The sequence below is a fragment of the Cydia splendana genome, chromosome 3 (assembly GCF_910591565.1).
Source record: "Cydia splendana chromosome 3, ilCydSple1.2, whole genome shotgun sequence".
Lineage (NCBI taxonomy): Eukaryota > Metazoa > Arthropoda > Insecta > Lepidoptera > Tortricidae > Cydia > Cydia splendana.
Genome location: NC_085962.1, coordinates 17,207,956 through 17,218,017, shown reverse-complemented (window position 1 = coordinate 17,218,017; position 10,062 = coordinate 17,207,956). Strand labels below are relative to the sequence as shown.

General features: G+C 40.0%; 1 pseudogene; it reads right to left on the bottom strand.

Annotated features, from left to right (window-relative positions):
- Positions 1-3,057: 3,057 nt before the first annotated feature.
- Positions 3,058-8,707, bottom strand: LOC134806291 (uncharacterized; annotated as a pseudogene).
- Between the last annotated feature and the right edge of the window lie 1,355 nt (positions 8,708-10,062).

Here is a 10,062-nt window from a genome sequence, read left to right as displayed (position 1 = left end):
TATAGAGGAATGTGATATAGTGTCGAACGCTTTAGCGTAATCAATGAATGCTGTATACAACGGTCTTCGGTATTCTTGATATTTTTCTATTACCTGCTCCAGTGTGTGGATATGGTCCATGGTTGAGTATCCGCTCCTAAATCCAGCTTGTTCGCATGGTTGGCACATGTCAATTGCTTCGCTTATTCGGGATAGTATGATTGAAGAAAATAATTTGTATGTGCATGACAGTAGACTGATGGGCCTGTAGTTTCCTATGTCCATTGGGTTTCCTTTTTTATACAAAAGTATTATATTTGACTGCGTCCATTGTTTGGGTGCTGTTCCTGTTTTTAGAATGAGATTAAATAAATGTGCCAAGGGTGTCACTAATAAGGAAGCAGCAGTTTTTAATATTTCATTTGTAATGTTATCCGGCCCAGGACTCTCTCCAGTTTTTAAGTTTTTAATATGTCTCATTATAACTATTTCATCTATTGCTGGGACTTCACTTGTGCTTGGAAGGTCTGTTTTTGGTGGTTCTTGCTCTTGACTACTGTATAACTTCCTGTAATACGTTGTAGCAGTTTCAAGTATCTGATTTCGAGATAGTGCAGTATTGTTGTCTGAAATTTGCAACTTGGGGATCCAGTTTTTATGTGTTCTGAGTTCTTTGTAGGCTTTTTTCACGCTTCCGTCAGCGTAGATATGGTTTTCAATTTTGGACTCTCTGTGCTTTTTATAGTCTTCTTTTATACTTTTGCTTACTTTTTTGTAAAGGTCACTCAACTTTGATTTAATTTCTTTTGTTTTGGGTCTTATATTTTGGAGTTCCGTTCTCTTTGTTATTAGTTGCTTTGTGGTGTCAGATAATATGCTTTTCTGTGTGTTGTGGTTATTCTTTTGTGAATGCTTCAAACTTGTCTGGATGCAATTGATTAGCCTGTCATGATATAATTGTGTTAATTCGTCTGGCGCCAAAGTCATAAGTGGTTGTCTTTCTTCTTCGAGGCGTTTCAAGAAATCATCTTTTTCAATATCTGTCTGCAAGCTTTTTGTGGTCTTATTTCTGAAGTTGATTCGGCTTTTTTTCGGCTGTTTGAGTAACCATGTTGCTCGCACTAGTCTATGGTCTGACGAAAATTCAATTTTGTTAATAATTTCAATATTGGTTATACTTTGTTTTTGGTTTGTGAGAATAAAGTCAACCTCGTTTTTCGTCCTTCCATTTGGTGCGATCCATGTCCATTTTCGATTAGATTTTTTCATGAAATATGTGTTCATGATGGCTAGGTTTTTCTCAAGGCAGTAATTTATCAATAGTTCACCTCGCTGGTTTCGCGAGCCGTAACCATGTTTACCTGTGATCCTATGCTCTTCTGGTTTCGGCTGTCCGACCTTAGCATTGAAATCGCCCATTATTATGACGTTTTTATCTGCCTGTTGGTATGCTCTTTCAACTATTTCATAGAAAATCTTCACTTGTTCATCTGTGGCTTTTTCAGTTGGGGCATATACCTGTATAATAGAAAGATGGAAATTGTTAATCGTTATTTTTAATAAGGCAACCCTCTCTGAAAATCCTTGAAAGCTCACTATGTTGCGTTTCAAACTTTTTTTAATTATGAATCCTACTCCATGTAGTCCTTGTGTCTGGCCTGTGTAGCATAGAATAAAATCGTTGTGTTCTTCAATTTCTGTTCCTAGTCGCCTGACTTCAGAGAGGCCAATAATGTCATAATTTATTAATTTTAGAGCTTCAGAAAGTTCTAGTAGCCTCTCATAAGATCTAAGAGTCCTAACATTGTATGTTCCTATATGCAGTACATTCTCTTTATTTCTGGTTGCTTGCTTAGAATACGGTTCGGAGGTATTACCTTGAAGAAGGGATGTGCTCGCTCTTGTTGATTGAGTGGGTGTCCTTGGAGGGTGGTGGTCTAGCTCTCCCTCGGTGACCAGCCGTGGTGGGAGGCGGAGAGGGGTTCTTGTCACGCGTTTTTTGGTTCACTATTATGTTGATGTTGATTTTGATTTTGATTCACTGGTGTTTGTGGTTTTTGCACTGATGTAGTATTTGTTACATTGGCTGAAGTTCCAGTGGTTCCAATAGGTGCCGTCATATAGTCTGTAATTACGTATTTATTTTTCTTTGGCGCTTGTGGATTAACTTGTGTAACTGGGATGTTTTCCTTGTCTGGATTCTGATGTGGAGGCGAGTATATTGAGTTAATATTTCTTTTCTTCTGGCTATAATTGATGTGTTGCTCACTGTTTTGGCTTGATATGTTTTTATTTTTTGATATTATAAGCTTGTCTTGCCTAATTATTGCCTTGTTGCCCTTGTCTCGCTCTTTTTTGGCCTCTTCTTGGAGTTCTTTTCTCTTTTCAAGTACCTTTCTTGTGAAGTCTTCTTTAATGTAGTAGTTCGTAACTTCTAAGTTTTTCTTCTTTCGCAGAACTTGTATTTTTCTTCCAAGTGTAGTGAATGTGATGATAACAGGTCTGACGTTGCTTCCTTTCTTACCAAGTCTTCTAACGGATTCTATGTCTGTTTCGTAGCACTGCACTTTCAAAGTATTATTTATAGTTCCTAACACAATTGTTTCCAAGTCAGAATAGCTTCTTTCTTTCTCTTCTAGGCCAAACAGAACAATATTTCTCTGTCTCAGCCGGCGTTCTATTTGTTCAATTTGGTTCTCTTGAAGTTCCAATTTGTTTTCCAGATTAGTTTGTTTTTGTTCGATTAAACCTAGTCTTGCATCTAGTTTGTCTAAAACTTGTTTCGCAATAGAGTCACCCAGAGACTTCATTTCTTCGCTTTGTTTAAACTGGTGTTCTTGTATCGACTTAAGCAGTTCTTTCATTTCCTCTGTTGGCGCAGGTTCTTGTGAAATGACGTAGTCGACACAATTTGGACTTTTACAACTTTTAATGTACTGAGCGATTAAATTACATGGTTTTTGGAAATGAGAAAATGTATGGACGCGCGACCGAGCGATACGTGGTGTCGGCGTCGTAACGGATCGGAGAATGGCGGCTGCCGCCGGCCGCGGCACCGCGTAGATGGAGCGTGTATGTGTGCGCGCACGCACACATGGATGGAGCGTTAACAGGCTGCCCCCCTTGGGTCAGGAGCTGCCTGATCCAACGTCGATGGAAGTGGGCAGAGCCGATTGTATGCCCTGCGCAGGGTCCCCGTAGTGGTGAGGACGTCGGCGACGCGGTTGACGCCGTCGCTGCCCGGGTGGACGGCTGTGACTCGTCCGAGCAGTCATCGGTAGGGTGGTAAGCGGTCATCCTTGATGATGACCATCTCGCCCAGCTGTGGATGCGCACCCTGAGTGCGCCACTTGCTGCGGGACTGGAGCTCTGAAATATATTCTTTTGAGTATCTTCTCCAAAAGTGAGCCTTGAGCTGTTGAACTCTCATGTATTTGGAGAGTGTCGTAAGTGGTCGAGTTTCTTCCACCTGGGGTGCAGGTGGCAATGTGATCGTTCGCCCAATTAAGAAATGTGCTGGACATAAAGGAACGAGATCTGAAGGATCAGAAGAAAGAGGAGTGAGAGGCCTAGAGTTAAGTATCCCCTCTATATGAACCAATACCGAATTCATGTGTTCGTAGTCTAAATTAGTCATAGATAGAACGCGTTTCAAGTGATATTTTACAGACTTGACTGATCCTTCCGCCAAACCGTTGAAATTTGGACTGTAAGCTGGGGCGAATTTGAATTTTATTTCGTTTTCTGCAGAGTAAGCCGTTATGTCATTACTGGTTTCCTTTAAAAATTTAGCTAGTTCATTACATGATCCTACGTACTGAGTACCGTTATCTGAAAATAAAATTGCCGGCTTACCTCTGCGGGCAATAAATCGATTTAAAGTGGCAATGAAGCCTTGAGACGTCAGATCGGTGACGAGCTCGAGGTGTACTGCTCTCACTGCCAGACAGACAAACACAACTATGTATGCCTTTATTAGTTGAGCGCCGCGACCCTTTCTGTTCAATATCAGGATAGGACCAGCATAATCTGTGGCTGTGTGTGTGAAAGGGTGATCAGCGTGCAACCTCTGTGCAGGAAGTGAACTCATGATAGGCTGGTAAGTACGACCTGAGAAACGAAGACAAGTTAAACAGTCATGTGTTATCTTCCGACAAAGGTTGCGACCGTTTATTATCCAGAACTTATGACGTAACATGGATAATAGCAGTTGGGGTCCTGCATGTAAAAGTATTCTATGATAATGTTGTATCAATGTTTTTGTTATATGGTGGGATGCATGTAGCAAAATAGGATGTTTAGTATCATAATCGTAGTTTGAGTTAGATAATCGTCCTCCAACTCGGATAAGGTTGTCCTGGTCAATAAATGGATTTAGTTTTATTATTTTATCTTTTGCTGTCAGTGTGCCCTTCATGAGCAATGAAAGTTGTTTGGTGAATATTTCTGATTGTACCTTTTTACATAAGGAAAACAATGCTAATTTTAATTCTGAAATGCGTAATGGACCAACTCGTTTGTTTGTATTTTGACAATTGTGTTTAAATCTATATATGTAAGCTACAACGCGCTGCATTTTGCTAAAGTTTGAGAACCTTTCAGTGAAATCGTTTTCATGTATATCTGCAGATGCTGAAAAGTTACAACGAGTTTTGATTTCAGGCAAATCAGAAACATCCACACTTTGAGGCTGCAAAGGCCATTGAATGTCTTTTTGGTGTAAAAAATGTGGGCCTTGGAACCACAAAGTTGAATTTTTGAGCTGTAAAGCATTTTGACCTCTAGACCCTATGTCAGCAGGGTTCATATCTGTTGGGACATAGTGCCATGCTGATGGGTCAAAGGCGTTAGTAATCTCAGTGACTCTGTTATGGACAAATTGTTTAAGCTGTTTTTTACAAGTTTTTAGCCAGCCGAGCACAATGGTTGAGTCGCAGTGAAAATATATTGAGTCTACTTTCAGGCGTAATGAATTTACAACCTTTTTCGTTAGTTGTGTAGCTAGGAGACTGCCACACAATTCTAATTTTGGAATTGTTAGTCGTTGCCTCAGTGGGGCCAGTTTGCTTTTTGCAACGAGCAAATGTACATTTACGTTACCGCTTATAGACACTGTGCGTATGTATACGCAGGCAGCGCAAGCTTTCATTGATGCGTCACTAAATGCGTGTAATTGAACAGTTACGAAATCATCACAAAGTGCTCTGCGAGGAATTTCGATTTTGGAAATATCTGGCAAGTATTTGACAAACTGGTCCCACTGTGAGTCAACCTCGGCTGGTAACTGGGAGTCCCATGGAATATTTTGAGACCAAAGTGACTGGAGTATGAGTTTTGCCTGTAACATGCAAGGGTTTATTAAGCCCAGTGGGTCAAACACTTGCGCTATAGTGGACAAAATAGTGCGTTTTGTTTTAGGTGTTTTAATTGTGTGTGGCAATGAAAACAATAATGTGTCTCGTTTACAAGCCCAAAGTAGGCCTAAAGTTTTGGCATATTCATCGTTGTTTAGATTTAGAAAATCATCATCATTGTTTTCATTTACAATTTGAGTTAGAATGGACGGTTTGTTAGACCGCCATTTTCGTAACATGAAATGAGCGGGTTCTAGCTCGCTAATGACATTTTGACATGTATGTATGAGTGTTTGTTCATCATCATGACCAGTGATGTAATCATCAACGTAAAAGTCATGCAAAATCGTTTCACGTGCAAGTTCGTCCTTGCAATCGATACCTAATTGTTTTAGTGTTCTTGTCGCTAACCAGGGAGCTGAGGCCGTGCCGTATGTGACCGTGTTTAGTTTGTATGGTTTAATTGGTTGTGTGGGATCAGGCCGCCATAGGATTTGCTGCAAACTTCGTTGATCTTCTCTTACATAAATCTGTCTATACATTTTAGCTACATCCGAAGTTGCAACAAATCTATGTTGTCGGAATCGAATGAGAATGCTCAATAAATCATCTTGGACAACCGGGCCTATGTGTTGAATGTCATTGTATGACTTCCCTGAGCTTGTGACAGCTGATCCATCAAAAACAGATCTTAATTTTGTTGTGAGGCTCCCCTCGCGCAAAATTCCATGATGTGGAAGAAAATAAGAGAATGTATCGTTTTGAGAGTCTATATTTTCTGACATATGACCTAACTGTAAATATTCCTTCATAAATTTAGTATATTGCTCTTTGAATTCCGGTTCGCGTTTGAATTTGCGCTCTAATGACTGAAATCTTGTCAAAGCTTGTTCTTTAGAGTTACCTAACACCTCGGGGGATTCTTTAAGTGGTACCGTTACAATGAATTTCCCATCCGAGTGGCGCGTGGTAGTACTTGTAAAGATTCGCTCACACTCGCTATCAGATTTAGATTTGTTATACACCTTTTCGATATTAGAGAAACCATCATTATCAAAAAAATCGTTTAGTTTGTGATCTAGCTCTGTATTAGAGAAATGGCAGTGGACTGTATTTTGTTTTGTTTTGTTTGAGTTTTGTAATTTAACTACTAGCCACCCTAGTTTTGATTCGACTAGTAATGGTAGATTCTTGCCTAGGGATATCTTATTTAGACAAAGTACATCCCAAAATATGTCAGCGCTCAGCAGCATCTGCACCTCTGACGGTTCCGAGAATGATGGGTCCGCGAGGTGGATGTGAGAGGGAATTTCGAAAGCATTGCAATTAATTGGATTAGTAGGTATGAGATCGGAGATCCGACATAAAACGTAGCAATCAACATCGGTTGTATAATTGCGATCGTATAGTGACGATATAGTGACGTCACATTTTTTAGTGGCTTTTGTTGTTTTGTCCTCCAGTAGGTTAACTGAGGTAAATGTGGAATAACTGGGTATCCCTAATTGTTTTTGTAAAGATTCTGTGATGAATGAAATAGTTGATCCGTTGTCTAGCATAATACGGACCTTGTGTGTTTGACCAGAGTGGTCTTGAACATTGATTATAGCAGTGGAAAGAAGAGCTTGGCTGCGATGTATAGAAGATAGTGTGATGTTGTCTTGTGCAGGTTTAGATTGGTCCTGCACGCCAGGTAAGACACCGTCACTTTTAGTAGATGATTTGCTAGCCAGTGGTTCTGTGGATTGAGTGTTAATATGTAACAGAGTGTTGTGACGTTTGGTACACAAACGACATGAACTAAGTCGACAGCGTTGTTCGTCGTGCCCTGCGCGAAGACAATTAGTACAAAGACTTAACTGGTTTATTTTTTCGATGCGCGATTCTATAGGCATAGCTTTGAATTTAGGGCATTGGTATATAGTGTGATAGTTTGCGCATACAGGGCATTTATGTTGTTTTTGTTTAAGAGAGTCATTTACGACAAATGTTCTTGGGCGGTTGTGCGTGACGTCACTGTGCCTACTAGGAACCTTTGATTGATTCTGAGCCTCTTCCATGGTTTCAAGGAGGTCCGCACGACCCTTCAAGAAATTTGTGAAATCACTAAACGTGGGAATACCTACAATTTTGTTACGTTCGGTTTCCCAATCGCGCATTGAGACTGAATCAAGCTTACTAGACATCATATGGATAATTAGAATATCCCAGTGTTCAGTAGGTAATTTTAATGTTTTTAAGGCTCTTAGGTTTTTATTTACCCAGTCTATCATACTACGCAAGGCTTTAGAAGACTCTTGAATCACTGGCTTTATACTGAACAAAGCTTGAATATGGTTATTTACTAAAATGCGATTGTTATTGAAACGCTCGCACAGCAAGTCCCAAGCAACATCATAATTCTCAGTTGAAAACTCTAGTGATTTAATGATTAACGACGCACTGTCTTTTAAAGAGTTCCTTAGATAGTGGAACTTATGAATTTTAGGTATGGATGTGTTGTCGTGTATTAGTGATTTATAAGTGTCATGGTACTCTAGCCAATCCTGATATCGACCAGAGAAAGTCGGGAGATGAATTGTTGGAAGTTTAATGTTTGGCTTACTTGAGAATACAGCATCACCTGATCCCGCCACCGATCCACTGTCGTGCACCGCAGAGGCAGGTTCGGCGGGCGCGGCATGCTTGCTGAGCAGGTCTTGCGCAGCAGCCATGGCGCCGAAGTACCGGGCTTCGAAGGAAGTCCGCTCTGCGTACTCCTCATCTGGAATTTCCGTCAAGCTTTCTATATCATTTTGTATGGAATCGAAATCGTTATACATTTCTGACATTTTGGCATGTCGCATGGTAAGCTCATGCATTTGTACGCTATTAAGCTCACTGCTAGGTAGCAAAGCATTTAGATAATCTTTGAAAACAGTCAGCTTTGCTTTGAAGCTTGCTCGGCTTTTCTTTAGTGATTTTAAATTGTCCATTATGAAGTTTAAATGAAGAAAAAATATATAATTGAACGAAAAATATTGCAATTATTGAAGCTTGCGTTAAAATGCTATTTACTATGTAAGAGTGAAAACGAAATAAATCTCAAACTGCCCTACAGCTGTAAGAAAAATAATGATTAAACACGCGGTAAATGAAGTCAAATATTGTGCAAAAGAGTGAAAACTATTGGAAATATACTTAAATTTTATGCGAAGCGTGATTAAGCAGGCAGAAGGATAGTCAAGCAAACGTGCGAACAAGCCACGCCCGAAGTCCCGTTACTCGAGACAACGCGCGGTCACGTAGGCAGGCGGCCGGCGAGACTGTGGACTTTGACCCCTCGCCGGTTCTGGAATGTTCGAATAAAAATTAGCTAAACTTTCAATTATTGTTCTGTATTGGCACAAATAGAGGCAAAACAGTCCTCTAGAACTCTGAAAACAAGATACTGAAGCTACTTTTGTTGATAGTTTATAGAAATAAAAGATCGATTTAAGTTTCGATTCCAAAAGAATATTTAGTTAAAATAGGCAATAGACGGAATTATAGCACTAATTGGGATTTTAGATTGATATGAAACCTTTAGATAGTGGTTTCGATGGAAAAGAGCACAGTACTCTGTATGAAAGGCACAGTGAAGTGAAATTAAAACGAAATAATTGGAACGAACTCACACAAATGCCACTGCAAACCCTTTTCCTGGTATATTCTTGCTTAAATATTGTAGACTCAGGTACAGACTTGCTGAATCTTCTTGAATTTGGTAGAATCTCCAGATCTCCACGTGTCCAAAATGTCGACCCCTTTGTTCGACCGCGCCGATGAATTCCTTTGTCCTCCTTTAGATAGTGGATTCCAAAGCCTCATCCGGCTCGAATCTGTTGGCGCAGGTTCTTGTGAAATGACGTAGTCGACACAATTTGGACTTTTACAACTTTTAATGTACTGAGCGATTAAATTACATGGTTTTTGGAAATGAGAAAATGTATGGACGCGCGACCGAGCGATACGTGGTGTCGGCGTCGTAACGGATCGGAGAATGGCGGCTGCCGCCGGCCGCGGCACCGCGTAGATGGAGCGTGTATGTGTGCGCGCACGCACACATGGATGGAGCGTTAACATCCTCCATGGTTGAGATCTGTCAAATCTGTTTACGTCTTCTTTGCTCTGTTTTGCCGACAGAGTCCTGTCTTGATAGATCAATGAATAATTAATATCATTAATGGATCTAACGCGATTAAATTTCATTATTTTACCTTTTTTTCGACGTTTCAGCCAGCTGTGGTTACAAAATTCCGTGTTTATTATGTGTACAAAACGCGAGACTTTAAATTGTTATATTATTTGGATCAATGACCTAGATAAGTAACTTGAATGAAAATTGGGAAGAAACTTATACGACTCACCGCGGGCACCACTTTATCGTGAACCTGAGAGTATTTGAAGAGCGCAAACCTCAATCTCTTAATTAATTTTAAATGATATCCAGGAACTATAATGCCATACAATAAATGAATAAACTTTTTTTGCTGATATGCTGTGGATAACCAGCAGAATTTTGAAAAATCATAGCACTTACGTAGAACATAAATTGAATACCAATAGGTACCTACCATGAAAATTGCTTCTAAAAATGCGTAGTTTTATAATTTATGTAACTCATTGATTACTTTTTTGGTAAAAATAACTAAAAATAAAAATGATATCCGCGATTTCGGGCACGCACGGCAGTCCGCTCAGAGGGGCT